We start from the raw sequence: 17687 nt of genomic DNA, 5'->3' as shown, positions 1-17687 counted from the left end.
CATATATAAGTATATGAGTCTAACTAACAAGAAAGCAAACTATGGGCGAAATTCAATACAATTTCTAAGAGGTATAAACAATACCAAGTACTGTATTATATGCCGGTTGATGGACATTTTTTCAGTCCTTTCTTTGTAATATAATGGTGCAGCAGCAGTCATATATCATATAATTTATTTTAAATATTTATTATGGCAAATTATACCGACACCTTAAATGTGTATTCGAATAGAAACAAAAGAAAACTATCCTCGACACAAAATAAAATATGAATGAAAAGAAAAACGAGGCATTTGCTTATGATGGGCTTTATGGAAGTCCACGACAAACGCTATTCCATAACAGTGGGCCAACCATAACTTTGTTTAGCTGATATGCCAATATTTAAGCTGGTCTATACGAGTTTGACATGATAATAATAAGAAGCACAAATTATGAACGCTATGGGCTAAAAGATGGAAAATTATAAAATTGCTTAGCAGACGGATGGACGGACGGACGGATGAATGGATAAATAAACGGCTACTTTCGCATACATTGTAGTTATTTGAACATAGTATAGACATGGCGGCCGCCTGGCCATCAGCTTTGTGTAATGGATATCTGTTTGTCTATACAAATTGGTCTCTTTCATATTTTATCATGGCTCAGTTTAAGGAAGCGTTGCAATGCTGAAACATTGAATGGGCAGAGCACATGACAAATGCATAGAAATTAATGTAAATTACAAATATGCCACTCACATAAAATGATTTATTTTCAAAACCATGGATCTCTGTTTTTATATAAGATGATATTAAATGAAAGTTGGAAATTTTAATTTGGCAAAAGAAATTTTTTTATGAAGTACTCTTAAGCGAAGGTCTACGACACGCTCGGAAATAATTCAAGACTTTCCACAATTCTCGCGACTCACAACAATTCTGGTGAATTCAAAATACCCGTTACACGACATTTCAAAATAGTCACTCATAACCAAGTTTACATGGATCCATAGATTTTGACCTTTTGTTGAGGATTTCCGTATTAATCCCAAGCCATTTTGAAGGCAGGTATCTAGCTTTAAATTTAGGCTCTTTCGTTATATTTATAACATATATTAACCAAAAATATTCCCCTTATTAAAAAAAACCAAAACCTTAAACCAAAGATGCCACATCTTTAAAGAAAATCGTAGCTAATAATTAAGCCTTTTTTATAATTAAAGGTTATTTCTTTAACTCAAAAAAAGTTTTTCATAAGTTTGAGGAAAATTTACTTTACTTCAAAAGATTAGTACTTTTGTTAGTTTTAAAAATATTTTCTTCAATGATGTTAGGATGTTACTTTAGTTAAGCAAACTTTATCTGCAGGCCTTAAATTTCGATTTTGACATTCCACAAAAGAGCTACTTCCACAACGATGCGACTCCTTTATAATAAATACATTTTTTAGGAAGCTATTTATCTTTAAATCTAGGATACAGATCTCATTTCTTTTATATTAATTCTCATTTATAATATATCCACAAAGCTATTCACGTAAAAAATTACAGTTTATAAATTAAAATGCCAGTAAAAATCTTTTCTAACTTAAAAAAGCTTTAACAAAAAGCTAAAATCCTCAAGATTCAATATCTCAGTTAGTTAATTTAATTAAAAACAAATATATACCATAAGTTCGGCCAGGCCGAATCTTATGTACCCTCCACCATGGATTGCATAGAAACTAGTACTAAAATCTGTCATCAACAATCGAACTACTTGTGTTGCGGTAACACTTGCCGATGAAAAGGTATCTTAAAACTTCTTAACGACGCCTTCTCAATTGTAATTGTGTAGTCTATACGGGGTATATATTAAACAAAAAAGGCCGATTAAATACGTATATAATTCAGTTTGACAAAATTTTCTATAGAAATACAATTTTGACAAAATTTTCTATAGAAATATAATTTTGACAAAATTTTCTATAGAAAAAAAATCTTGACAAAATTTTGTATAGTACTGAAATGTTGACAAAATTGTTAAAGTAATAAAATTTTTTATAGTAATAAAATGTTGACAACATTTTCTATAGTAATAAAATTTTGACAAAATTTTCTATACAAATAAAATTTTGACAAAATTTTCTACAGAAATAAAATCTTGAAAAAATTTTGACAAAACTTTTTATAGCAATAAAATTTTGACAAAATTTTTATAGTAATAAAAGTTTGACAAAATTTTTATAGTAATAAAATTGTGACAAAATTTTCTATACAAATGGTAGATTATTTTTGCGGATCGGCTATATATAACTATAGACCGATATGGACCAATTTTGGCATGGTCTTATACTAGCGCAATGTCCCAAATTTCACCACGTACCAAATTTCAACCGGATCGGATGAATTTTGCTCCTCCAAGAGCTCCGGCGGTCAAATCTGATGATCGCTTTAAATGGGGCTACATAAAATTATGGACCGATATGGATCAATTTTTGCATAGTTATTAGAGACCATATACTAACACCACGTACCAAATTTCAATCCAATCGAATGAATTTTGCTCATCCACGAGGCTCCGGAGGTCAATACTGGGGATCGGTTTATATGGGGGCTATATATAATTATGGACCGATGTGGATCAATTTTTGCATAGTTATTAGAGAGCATATACTTACACCATGTACCAAATTTCAGCCGGATCGAATGAAATTTGCTTCTCTTAGAGGCTCCGCAAGCCAAATCTGGGGATCGGTTTATATGGGGGCTATATATAATTGTGAATCGATGTGGACCAATTTTTGCATAGTTATTAGAGAGCTTATACTAACACCATGTACCAAATTTCAACCGGATCGGATGGATTTTTGCTCCTCCAAGAGGCTCCGCAAGCCAAATCTGAGCGTCGGTTTATGTGGGGGCTGTACGTAAAAGTGGTCCGATATGGCCCATTTGCAATACCATCCGACCTACACCAATAACAACTATTAGTCGATAGCTTGTTTCGTTCGGAAGTTAGCGTGATTTCAACCGTTAAAGTCGACAGTGCAAACTTCAAAGATTTGTGTCCCAGATTTAATGAAACAAAAAAGATTATAAACTTTCTTTTGATTAAAATTTTATTAATTCAAAGAAATTTTTCCTTAATATTATGAAAATTCCTTAGTATTATGTAAATTTTTGAAAAATATTTTAAAGAAATACATTTTTAATATTGGATAAATTTTAGTTTCCTAGCAAGTAAATTCAGCCGGGCCGAATCATTAATAACCACCACCCTCTCGTAGCAGCGGGTTACTTTCAAATATATAGAATTTCAGGTGGATTTTAAGAAACATGCTACGTCAAGAAGATCATTTCAACTAAAACGCTTCCTGAAGTTAAATTTGAAGTTTCCAAATATGGACTATTTATAGTAACCATTTTTGTTTGAGTTCTAGAGAAATTTTTAACATCTCGCGTACGCGTGCAAGAAAATTATGATTAATTTCAAATCCTTGATTTAAAATCTAAATTCTGGCATATGTTTAACCCCATTATTCGAATGAGTACGATAAGTAAAATCTGGAAATTTACTTTTAGTTTAGTTTCGAGCACGAAAACAAATGGACCTATTAAAACTAAAATATTGCAATAATGCTCAGGGTGGGTCCCTAAGTCGATCTCATCATATTCATCTATCTGTGAACACATTTGTGTGATCAAAGACTAGGTCGCATCGACTTCAAATTTGGCACAAGTACGTGTTTTGAGTCAGAATGGAATCCTATCGATTTTTGAAGAAATCGGTTAATTTTTAGGTATAGCTCTCATAAATATCTTTCGCCCGATATGCATTTATATGACTCCCGAAACCAGAGTTTTACTTCGATTAATGTGCAATTTGGCACAGAGAGTAGAATTAGCATTTTTACTGTGCCTGCCAATTTTGGTTGTAATCAGTTCAGATCTAGATATTGCTCCCATATATATGTTTTTCCGATTTGGGCAAAAGTGGCAAAAATATCCATGTTGTCCTTGTAACATCGCCACTGCTAAGTGAAAAAATGACTCAAATTTTCCTATACCTCAAATACAAATGCACTTTTGCGAAAATTGCATAACGATGGATTTATATTTAAATATTTCCCAATTTTTTTTTCCTAACATGGTGCTTTGACCCAAGGCATTGGCCGATATAAAATTTCAGTCTAGAATTTTCATAGAAGTCTAAAAACATTTTGTCCAATCGCTTCACATTTAAATACATTTATGTGAGGTCATAAACATTTATATATACACGCAAAAAAATAATTCTTTCCTCGCAAACGAAATTTTTGACAAACAAAGATCGTTTCTCATTTGCTTTTTGCTGTAAGGAACTGTGGAAGAAGAGTATATACTTTGTGTGATAAACGTTTATTCTTTTCCAGAATGTAAAAACAATTTCATAAAGACTAACTCAAAAAACAATATTTTCTGACTAATTGCATTTTCCCTAACATCTTTCTCACTTCCACAAGTTTTTTTCTAGTTCTTAGCACCTCTTTCTGTAATACAAACCATGCAGAAGAAATTATTCGATTTTATAAATTTTTAAAAAGTTTACCTTTCGCTTGGACGGAGAATCGAACCGCGGACCAAACAATTTGTAGGTCTACGTAGCTGTTATTGTCATCAACAGTCAAACAGTTATAATTATATAGCATCGTTTTCGGCGCCCACGAGCCGATTAAACACACTTTATTTAACAGAAACATACATTTAGTTGGGCACCGTGGAACAATGGTTAGTACGTCCGGCTTGGGTTCGATCCCAAGGGTCGTGGGTTAAATCCCTGCTTCGACCGAACACCGAAAGTGTTTTTTTTTACATATATTCTAGATATGTTCGGAAGATTCCGACAAGATGTTCAACATACATGATTATTGGCTGATATGGAACAATTTTTGTATGGATGTTAGAAGACATAAACAACGCACCAAATTTCAAAAGTCACATTGGGGGATCGGTTTATATAGGGGCTATACCTCAAATTGGTCCAGTTGACGTTTCTACTTTAGACTTTTTATGAGTTCTTTTTGAAATCTAATTCGACTTTTAGAGTCTTTAGAAACTTGATTAGTCGAAGATTTGACTCGAAAGAAGAAAATTCAAATCTTCGACTTTTGTAGCCTTATTCGAGGGTGGTTCGAAAGCTACTAAGCCTCACCATAAGGTACAATATTATCTCAAGATTAGATTACTATGATCAAATCTTGAAAACAGCTACTGTAGCCTGTACTGTTTTTGATAAACGTTCATTCTTTTGCTGGATGTGAAAAAAACTAATTCAAAAAGTAAAATTGTTTATTTAAATTTTTACTATGAAACTGTAAAATGTGTCTTATTAAAGACTTAATGTCAGAAAAGAATAGGGCTTGATATAAACGAAATGGACTAGTTTTTGTTCCAAATATATTTTTTTATTGAAAAAAATAAAAATTTTGTAACAAACAAATTTTTTGATGATAAAAGTTTACAACTTTCGAAAAAATTCAAAAAAACTCTAAAAAAGAGAAAAAAGAGAAAAACGTTTTCGGTACAAGTTTTCTAAACGTTTTTTTGTTTTCTTTGCGTGTATCACCCAAGAAATTTGAAGAATATGAGATGGTATCAAAAATGATCTATAAATTTGTCCGGTCGACTTCAGACTTTCCTTACTGGTTTTTGATGGTTAGGTTAAAGTGGCAGCTCGATTAAATTTCAGGCTCACTTAGACTATTCAGTCCATTGTGATTTTTGATATAACATTGTTTTTACAACTTAAAGGCTATAGAAAGTTTACAATGTTATTTAAAATGTTGCTCTTGTTTTATGACGTTACGAAAAGAAAACGTTTTTCGCATATTAGTTAAGCACATGTCATTAACCTTAACGATGATCAATCACGCATAAAAATAATTCATCCACACAGAAATTGTTAAATTTACATTAATAGGAAATGGTCAATGCATATTTAACCATATTGCATATTATCTCATATTTGGATGCGGTTTTCAACTTCAATCAAAATTTGTGGTATTATTGCTCTGTGAAACCAATGATTTGGAGGCTTCGTAGGCCTTTATGTTACAATAATAAATACAACAAAGATGATGACGATAATAATGATAATGACTATCTGATTGGGTTAATACACCAAAAGTCTCTAGAGTCCTCCATAGCCATCGACCGAAAATAAAATCAAGCTACAAAACACTTGTGATAAAGTTTCTGTTAGGATATTGTAAAGTTGGTCTTTGTAATTCATCTCTAATTGTATTTATGCGGTTTTATAAACTAATTTTTATTTTTTTCATTTATGATATGCTTAAATATGCGTTGTATGCCAAGGTATTCCATTTACTGTTTATATGTCTAATAAATTGACTTTCCCATCATATTACCTCAGTTTCCGCAGTGAATGTTTATTGTCTCCAAGTGATGATGTTTTGTGTGTGGTATTTTTTCATATACAAAAATGGGGAGAAAAAATTGTAAATGAAAGTGAAATTTTATGAAATAAAACTGAAATATATATGCATACATGCATTAGAGTTCGAGAGTGCAATGTGTTTCCACATCAAAACAAAAGACTTAAAAAAAAAACTTGAAAATATTAGTATGGAGAAGATGTTAAAATTTAGCCAGTTAATTTGCATTTAGTTTTAATGAGATAGTTATTTTACAATGATAAGCGTAACTTATAAATGTTATGTATGGATATAAATCGTCACTGAATGAAATATTTAAGACAGGTCATCAACGGTAATAAAATCATATCTCAATCAAACAAAAAAAGCTTAAAGATAAAAGGCAATTTGTGAAAGATCACTTAAACTAACTGTATTGTGGGGATATTAAATAATACCGTTCAATAAATGTTGAAAAATAGATCAAAACAATGCCTGATTAAAAAATTAATTGATTTCATTAGCAAATTTAAATTAATTGTTTAATTGATTCCATTAAAAAATTAATTGATGTTGATTGCAAACCTCAATTACTATTTTGGTTGAAAAGTAACTACTTTCAAACACTTCTCAACTGACTTAATATTTGTAGTTTGATTAAAAATTTTTTTCAAATAAATTAATTAAAAATTTTAAAAATGTCCACAATTATTTAACTGACTTAATCAAACTCGGAAGGAACTCATGGACTTAATGTTTCTCGTTTGATTAAAAGGCTAATTCAATCAACTTTTTAATTGGAAATATTTTTGGAGATATTTCTTTCTGTGTACAGTCGCCAATGGCATGATATGTTAAAACTTCTTATCATTATCTTGCAGAAGTCTAATCGGGTGATCGGGTCTATATATGATTATAGCCTATATGGAACAATTTTTGTATGGTTGTTAGAAGACATAAACTAACACAATGGTATCACAATGGACTGAATAGTCTACGTGAGTGTGAAATATCCAATATTTTGAGCTAGTACCCTAAACCACGAAATAATAACTATAACTTCCGCTAAAATATTCAACCTAGATATATTGTATTTAGAGTCAGAATTACATTCTCGGCCGTTCTATCCTTTGATGTCTTTCTCTCCATCAATTCGTCGTCACCAACCTCAATTTGTTTTATCGTTTCAATACAGAGAAAAAATATATTTTATAGTATTTAGTCAAAGTGCCGTTAATCAAAACTATTTAAATGGACACTTATCTTTCCCATTGTGGTTTTGATACGTTATCTGATTTACCTTTATAATAGTTTTATTGCCGTCAGCTATGAGTGAATTTGTTGGTGTTAACTCGATTATTATGTAGTGGTGTAGGAGTTCAATAAAAATCACATTTGAATCGCCTTTAATCAATGATCATTAATAATATCGATCAGGGCTTTGTTGTGCGGCAATTATGGTATAAAAATCATATCCATCAAACAGACCATTAATAAATATTATCTTCGAATAAACTGAACTGATTGTTCAACAAATCCATTGTTTATATATGAAGAAAATATATTTATTAGTAATATTCGTATTTTATTGATTGAGGTTATTAATTTTGCATTAATAAAATTCTGAAAACTCTATAAGGTCAGTAATATTCAAAGGAGATATAGAGGAATTCAACAACGATTTTGTCTAAAAGTTAATAATTCCATCACTGTCTTTAATAATCAAAAAGACTTGAAGTCAAAAAAAAAAAACTAATATATTTCCAACTGGTTTTTGCTATCCAATATCCTTCAAAATCATTAAATTGTTCAAAATTCACATTTATTCTTCGACCAAATTCCCCATGACAAAATTTTCTATAGAAATAAAATGTTGACAAAATTTTCTATAGAAATAAAATTTTGACAAAATGTTCAATAGATATACAATTTTGACAAAATTTTCAACAGAAATACAATTTTGACAAAAATAAATAAAATTTTGACTAGATTTTCTATACAAATAAAATTAAAAAAAAAAAAAATTTATGGAAATAAAATTTTGACAAAATTTTCTATAGAAATAGAACTTTGACAAAATTTTCTATAGAAAAAAAAAATTTTCTATAGAAATAAAATTTTGTCAAAACTTTCTATAGAAATAAAATTTTGACAAAATTTTCAATAGATATACAATTTTGACAAAATTTTATATAGCAATAAAATTTTGACAAAAATTTCTATAGGAATAAATATTTGACAAAATTTTCTATAGAAATATAAAATTCATTCGTATTGTTTTGTTATTGTTGGTTTTTTCCTTTAGTCAATGTTGTTGTTTTTTGATTTCAGCTTAAAACCTTGCATTGACTAAACTACAAGTGTTGCTTAACCAACAGAGGAAAAGAATGTTTGTCAAATTTATTTGGGCAAAGCCCTATAGACTGCAAGATGGTTGGATGGACGCACGTTTCGGAATTACCACATTCCTCATCAGTATAAATAAATTCGTACAAACATATCTCTTTTCCTTTGCCACCGTCAAATCATCGATTTGAGTGCAGTTGGCTGGGTTTATTTTGAGCGTGCTTCCCCATTCCGTTTGTAACACATCGAACATCATTCCGTTTGTAACACATCGAAATATTGATCTAAGACCCCATAAAGTATACATTCAGGGTCGTGGTGAAATTCTGAGTCGATCTGACCGTCTGTTGAAATTACGCTAACTTCCGAACGAAACAAGCTATCGACTTGAAACTTGGCACAAGTAGTTGTTATTGATGTAGGTCGGATGGTATTGCAAATGGGCCATATCGGTCCACTTTTACGTATAGCCCCCATATAAACGGACCCCCAAATTTGGCTTCCGATGCCTCTAAGAGAAGCAAATTTCATCCGATCCGGCTGAAATTTGCACATGGTGTTAGTACATGGTCTCTAACAACCATGCGAAAATTGGTCCACATCGGTCCATAATTATATATAGCCCCCATATAAACCGATCCCCCGATTTAGCTTGCGAAGCCTCCAAGAGAAGCAAATTTCATCCGATCCGGCTGAAATTTGGTACATTCTGTTAGTATATGGTCTCTAACAACCCTGCAAAAATTGGTCCACATCGGTCCATAATTATATATAGCCACCATATAAACCGATCCCCCGATTTGGCTTGCAGAGCCTCTAAGAAAAGCAAATTTCATCCGACCCGGCTGAAATTTGGTACATGATGTTAGTATATGGTCTCTAATGACCATGCAAAAATTGGTCCATATCGGTCCATAATTATATATAGCCCCCTTATAAACCGATCCCCAGATTTGACCTCCGGAGCATCTTGAAAGAGCAAAATTCTTCCTATTCGGTTGAAATTTGGTACGTGATGTTAGTATATGGTATCCAACAACCATGCAGGAATTGGTTCCTATCAGTCCATAATTATATATAGCTCCCATTAAAAATAACCAGATTTGACCTCCGGTGCCTTTTGGAGAAGCAAAATTCATCCGATCTGGTTGAAATTTGGTACGTGGTGGTAGTATATGATATTTAACAACCATGCCAAAAGTGGTCCATTTCAGTCCGATCCCGAGATTTGGTTTTGGAGCCTCTTGGAGGAGCAAATTTCATCCGAGTGAGTTGAAACTTGTGGATGACAGTCTTTCGTAGAAGTTTCTACGCAATCCATGGTGGAGGGTACATAAGATTCGGCATGGCCGAACTTACGGCCGTATATACTTGTTTTTATTCGTTTTGTTTTGTTATTGTTGTGTTTTTTGCCTTTAATCGTTGTTGTTGTTTTTTGATTTCAGCTTAACACCATGCATTGACTAAACTACAAGTGTAGCTTAACCAACAGAGGAAAAGAATGTTTGCCAAATTTATTTGGACAAAGCCCTATAGACTGCAAGATGGTTGGATGGACGCACGCTTCGGAACCTTTTCCTCTGTTGGTTAAGCTACACTTGTAGTTTAGTCAATGCATGGTTTTAAGCTGAAATCAAAAAACAACAACAATGATGAAATAAACTTTGACAAAATTTTCTATAGAAATAAAATTTTGACAAAATTTTCTATAGAAATAAAATTTTGACAAAATTTTCTATAGAAATAAAATGTTGACAAAATTTTTTATAGAAATAAAATGTTGACAAAATTTTCTATAGAAATAAAATTTTGACAACATTTTCTATAGAAATAAAATTTTGACAAATTTTTTTATGGAAATAAAATTTTAACAAAATCTTCTTAGAAATAAAATTTTGACAAAATTTGTTATGGAAATTAAATTTTGATAAAATTTTGTATAGAAATAAAATTTTGACAAAATTTTCTATAGAAATAAAATTTTGACAAAATTTTCTATAGAAATAAAATTTTGACAAAATTTTCTATAGAAATAAAATTTTGACAAAATTTTCTGTAGAAATAAAATTTTGACAAAATTATCTGTAGAAATAAAATTTTGACAAAATTTTCTATAGAAATAAAATTTTATCTAATTATACAATTATTTTTCGAGCTTTATGGACAGATATAGATTAAGGAACATGGTTAATAGAGCCATTGAAAAGAAAACGCCAGATACAAATCTATAGACGCCTGGACTGTACATGTTTCGGTTCCAGTCCAGGCATGTATAGATTTGTATCTGGCGTTTTCTTTTCAATGGCTCTATTAACCATGCTCCTTAATCTATATCTGTCCATAAAGCTCGAAAAATAATTGTATAATTAGATATAATGCATTTGGACGTCAATTGCCTGTTTCGGTATCAGGCTAACATGAAATGAAATAAAATTTTGACAAAATTTTTTATGAAAATAAAATTTTAACACAATTTTCGTAGAAATAAAATTTTGGCTAGATTTTCTATAGAAATATAATTTTGACAAAATTTTTTATGGAAATACAATTTTGACGAAATTTTCTTAGAAATAAAATTTTGACTAAATTTTCTATAAAAATAAAATTTTGACAAAATTTTTTATGGAAATTAAATTTTGACAAAATTTTCTATATTATAAAAATGTTGACAAAATTTTCTATAGAAATAAAATTTTGACAAAATTTTCTATAAAAATTTTATTTTGATAAAATTTTCTATAGAAAAAAAAAATTTGAGAAAATTTTCTATAGCAAAAAAATTTGAGAAAATTTTCTATAGAAATAAAATTTTGACAAAATTTTATATAGAAATACAATTTTGATAGTCTATATGCCTCTGAATCCACAATATATTGCATCCCAACCCTTTACGCAACATTCTGTGAAACAGATGGTAATACAAACAATTATAATACTGTCGCTCTACTTCGATAAAACAATAAAATATCTGATGTGTGTTTTATGCGAAGATGCCTTAGGCTATTGTACAAAATTACTTTAGTTTGTGTCTTAAGTCTTTCGTTGTTTTCTTTGTTCTCTCCATAGTAATTAGGACAAACCCTAAACGAATGCAAATTGGCGGTTCGGAACGAAACAAAAAGAGACAATAATTACATATTGTAATTAAAGATTAAAAATTTTACACAATAGATAAAATAAAAGAAAACTATTTAGTTACTATTAAGAAATTGTTTTCTTTTGTAATACACTCAAAAAAAAATCGTGTCCGGTTCCAAAAATTTTGGCATTGATTCCGAGCCAAAGAAACGGAGAATTGAAGTAAGGATAACTTTAAGACGCAAATCTCTTTTAAATTTGAGTACTTGATTCCAAGATACAGATTTTAATTAATTAGTGTTTTTCTGCTTTTTCCATCATGTGCTTTCAAAGTTCTTTAAAAACGTGCTAACGACAACATAAATTTCCACATTCATACTCGACTTCAATTAGAAATTATTTTTGAACGCTTTTTTGCATTATATACAAAAATGCTTTTGGACAAGGAAAACTACTTTATATCGGAGAAATGTGTCTTCTATGCTAAGTAAAATCCGCATTCCCATTTTAAGGACATGAAATCTTTGGTCTTACGACAATATTTTCTTTCGCGTGTCCAAATGTCCAAATTTTGTATAATTTTCTTTTTGATTTTCATTAAATCATTTCATTTTTCTCATAATAAAAACTTAAAACATTGAATGACGAAAACTAAAACAAAAATTGAGTGGAGAAAAAAAAACTACGAAATACATTATAAAAATGCATTTTATTGTTTGATGCAATAAAGTGAAATGTTGCTAATAAACATACAAATGTTTTCATACATAAATGTTTATGTGAGTACAATGGCTGGCCCTGGTCTATATGGGGCTTGTCTACACTCATAAACAGAAATCCTCTATAGAAAAGTGTTCATTCATTGCAAATTTTTAGCCAATAGCAGCAGTAAACCAAGCACCGCATACTCGTGATGCGTGAAAGTAGACAATTACAATTACCGTCCTGACTAGCTTGCCGCATAGTAGTTTATTCGACATCATTTTCTGGGGTAATTTTAACGCCTTAACAAAGCGAATGCATGCAGTGACTCTCATTGTTAGGGAAGAAACAAAAGAAAGGGGGAATGAAAAGTCATACTCATTTGCAGTGCTAATATTTTGCTACAAATTTAATTAAATAAAATTTTATTAGAAGATATCAAGCTACGATGTTGTAGTTTAATGCTTATTCATTTATTTTTTAGATATCTTTTTGATATTTTTGGTGGTTTCTTCTTTTTTTTTTTTGGGGGTTCAACAGTGCCAACCAGGTGCTTCAGCTTGAACCGTTTATTAGTCTTACTAGTTTCCACAATATTGTTAAACATTCAAGTAATTTGTTACATTCACAAATTGAAGATGTTTAGACAAGTGCAGACACCACTTATTTGCAATACAATAATATTAATTTGAGGAAGTTACAGTAAGGTGAAAAAGTACAAGAGAATATGTCAATATATTTATATCTATAAATTTATTATTATTTATAAAACATAGACGCTAATCAATAGTCGATTCATTTGTTAAACATATTCAAATATTACAACAAGTCAAAAAGAGCGGTTGCTACACTGAAAAAAAAAGCATACTCGCTTCCAAAGATTTTGTCTTTACTTTAAAAAATTTGGTATTGATTCCGAGCCAAAGAAGCGGAGAATACAAGTAAGGATACTTTTAAGACACAATTCTCTTTTAAATTTAGGTTTTGTGTACTTGCTTCTAGGAAGCAAATTTTAATTTTTCGCTTTCTCAGCTTTTTTTCTTCATATCGTTTTTGATATGAAGATCGGACTTTGATAGCAGTCCTTTAAAAACGAGTTAACGGCAACTTTATTTTCCAAATTAGGACTCGACTTCCAGTAGAAATTATGCTATGTTTGAAGTAAAAAACTTCTTTAAAATAAAGTTTTGAAAAACATGTCCTATATTTGAACGATTTTTTGATTTGTAGTCAAGATGCAAAAAGACAACATATTTAAAGACAATTTCATTAAATTTAAAGAACTTTTCTGAATTATTAAAGTCAAGTTGACCTTAGCCTATAAATTTTTTCTTTCATGTTAAGATACCCATTTTTAAGTCAAATCACTTAATTATAAGGCCAATACGACTTCATTGAAAAGTTTATCGACTTTTGGACAAGGAAAATAACTTTATTTTAGAGAAATGCGTCTTCTATGCCAAGCAAAATTTGTATTCGTATTTTAAAGACATGAAATCTTTGACTTCACGACAATATTTGTTTCAGTGTATCTAAGTACCTCGCTTACTCTTGGCTTTGGAAATTATTTGTGTGACTCCATTAAAGTCGTATGTCTTCGAAGAGAGGAAAAAAATTTATTTATTGTTTTTTTTTTTTTTTTTATACCCTCCACCATAGGATGGGGGTATATTAACTTTGTCATTCCGTTTGTAACACATCGAAATATTGCTCTAAGACGCCATAAAGTATATATATTCTGGGTCGTGGTGAAATTCTGAGTCGATCTAAGCATGTCCGTCCGTCCGTCCGTCTGTCCGTCCATCCGTCTGTCCGTCTGTCCGGCTGTCCGTCCGTCTGTGGAAATCACGCTAACTTCCGAACGAAACGAGCTATCGACTTGAAACTTGGCACAAGTAGTTGTTATTGATGTAGGTCGGATGGTATTGAAAATGGGCCATATCGGACCACGTTTACGTATAGCCCCCATATAAACCGATCCCCAAATTTGGCTTGGGGAGCCTCCCGGAGCAGCAAAATTCATCCGATCCGGTTGAAATTTTGTAAGTGGTCTTAGCATACGGTCTCTAACAACCATGCAAAAATTGGTCCATATCGGTCCATAATTATATATAGCCCCCATATAAACCGATCCCCAGACTTGAACTCCGGAGCCTCTTGGAGGGGCAAAATTCATCCGATCCGATTGAAATTTGGTATCTGATGTTAGTATATGGTCTCTAACAACCATGCAAAAATTGGTCCATATCGGCCCATAATTATGTATAGCCCCCATATAAACCGATCCCCACATTTGACCTCCGGAGACTTTAGGAGGGGCAAAATTCATCCGATCCGGTTGAAATTTGGTACCTGATGTAAGTATACGGCCTCTAACAACCTTGCAAAAATTGGTCCATATCGGTCCATAATTATATATAGCTCCCATATAAACCGATCCCCAGATTTGACCACCGGAGCCTCTTGGAGGAGCAAAATTCATCCGATGCGGTTGAAATTTAGTACGTGGTCTTAGTATACGGTTTTTAACAACCATGCAAAAATTGGTCCATATCGGTCCATAATTACATATATCCCCCATATAAACCGATCCCCAGATTTGACCTCCGGAGCCTCTTGGAGGGGCAAAATTCATCCGATCCGGTTGAAATTTGGTACATGGTGTTAGTATATGGTCTCTAACAACCATGCAAAAATTGGTCCATATCGGTCCATAATTATATATAGTTCCCATATAAACCGTCCCCGGATTTGACGTCCGGAACCTCTTGGAGGAGCAAAAGTCATCCTATACGGTTGAAATTTGGTACATTTTGTCAATATATGGCCTCTAACAGCCATGTAAAAATTGGTCCATATCGGTCTTTAGTTATATATAGCCGATGACTTATTACACAAAAATTGGTCCATATCGCCAAAAATAATCTACCAAAACTTTATTTCCATAGAAAATTTTGTCAAACTTTATTACTATAGAAAGTTTTGTCAAAATTTCATTTCTACAGAAAGTTTTGTCAAAAGTTTATTTCTATACAAATGTTTGTCAAAATTTTATTTCCATAGAAAATTTTGTCAAAATTTTATTTCTATAGAAAATTTTGTAATCTACCAAAACTTTATTTCCATAGAAAATTTTGTCAAATTTTATTACTATAGAAAGTTTTGTTAAAATTTCATTTCTATAGAAAGTTTTGTCAAAAGTTTATTTCTATAGAAATGTTTGTCAAAATTTTATTTCTATAGAAAATTTTGTAAATAATTTATTTCTGTAGAAAATTTTGTCAACATTTTATTTCTATACAAAATTTTGTCAAAATTTTGTTTCTATACAAAATTTTGTCAACATTTTATTTCTATAGAAATTTTTGTCAAAATTGTATTGCTATAGAAAATTTTGTCAACATTTTACTTCCATAGAAAATTTTGTCAACATTTTATTTCTATAGAAAATGTTGTCAAGTTTTTATTTCTATAGAAAATTTTGTCAAATTTTTATTTCTATAGAAAATTTTGTCAAAATTTTATTTCTATAGAAAATTTTGTCAAGGTTTCATTTCTATAGAAAATTTTGTCAAGGTTTCATTTCTATAGAAAATTTTGTCAAAATTTTATTTCTATAGAAAATTTTGTCAAACTAGATTATATACGTATTTAATCGGCTTTTTTTGTTTAATATATACCCCGTATGGGCTAACTTACAATTTAGAAGATAGTGTTAAAAAGTTTTACGATACCTTGCCATCGGCAAGTGTTATCGCAACCCAAGTAATTCGATTGTGGATGACAGCCTTTAGTAGAAGTTCCTACGCAATCCATGGTGGAGGGTACATAAGATTCGGCCTGGCCGAACTTACGGCCGTATATACTTGTTTTTTTTTTGAGAAAATTTTAATTTGATTTTTGTTAAAACCTCCACCATAGTATGGGGGTATATTAACGTTGTCATTCCGTTTGTAACACATCGAAATATTGTTCTAAGACCCCATAAAGTATATATATTCTGGGTCGGGGTGAAATTCTGAGATCGATCTATTCATGTCCGTCCGTCCGTCTGTTGAAATCACGCTAACTTCCGCACGAAACAAGCTATCGAGTTGAATCTTGGCAGAGGTAGTTGTTATTGATGTAGGTCGGATGGTATTGCATATGAGCCATATTGGACCACTTTTACGTATAGCCCCCATATAAACCGATTTGGCTTGCAGAGCCTCTTAGAAAAGCAAATTTCATCCGATACGGTTGAAATTTGGTACGTGGTGTTAGTATAAATATGGTATCTAACAACAATGCAAAAATTTGTCCATATCGGTCCATAATTATATATAGCCCCCATATAAACCGATCCCCAGATGTGAACTCCGGAGCCTCTTGGAAAAGCAAAATTCATTCGATCCGGTTAAAATTTGGTGAGAGTTGTAAGTACATGGTATCTAACAACCATGCGAAAATTGGTCCACATCGGTCCATAATTATATATAGCTCCCATATAAACCGATCCCCAGATTTCAACTCCGAAGCCTCTTGGAAGAGAAAAATTCATCCGATCCGGTTGAAATTTGGTACCTGGTGTTAGTATATGGTCTATAATAACCATACAACCATTGGTCCATATCGGTCCATAATTATATATTACCCCCATATAAATCGATCCCCAGATTTTACCTCCGAATCCTCTTGGAGGAGCAAAATTCATTAGATTCGGTTGAAATTCGCTACATTGCGCTAGCATATGGCCGCTAAAAACCATGCCAAAATTGGTCCATGCCGAACTATAGTTAAATATAGCCGATATCCAATTACACAAAAATTGATCCATATCGGTTAATAATCATGATTGCCACTCGAGCCAAAAATAATCTACCAAAATTTTATTTCTATAGAAAATTTTGTCAAAATTTTATTTCTATCGAAAATTTTATCAAAATTTTATTTCTATAGAAAATTTAGTCAAAAAATTATTTCTATAGAAAATTTTGCCAATTTTTTATTTCTATAGAATTTTTTGTCAAAATTTTATTTCTATAGACACACACACAATGGACTGAATAGTCTAAGTGAGCCTGAATCTTAATCGGGCTGCCACTTTAACCTTATTTCTATAGAACCCAATCACACAAAAATTGGTCCATATCGGTTTATAATCTGATTGCCACTCGTGCCAAAAATAATCTACCAAAATTTT

General features: G+C 31.3%; 1 protein-coding gene across 3 annotated transcripts in view; it reads left to right on the top strand.

Annotated features, from left to right (window-relative positions):
* Positions 1 to 17687, top strand: part of stw (laccase) — a 275331-nt gene that overhangs the window by 186749 nt on the left and 70895 nt on the right. The window lies entirely within an intron of this gene.

The sequence above is a fragment of the Haematobia irritans genome, chromosome 5 (assembly GCF_050003625.1).
Source record: "Haematobia irritans isolate KBUSLIRL chromosome 5, ASM5000362v1, whole genome shotgun sequence".
In the NCBI taxonomy this organism is placed as follows: Eukaryota; Metazoa; Arthropoda; class Insecta; order Diptera; family Muscidae; genus Haematobia; species Haematobia irritans.
The sequence above is the reverse complement of the archived record's forward strand: the minus strand, read 5'-3'. Positions and strand labels throughout refer to the sequence as shown.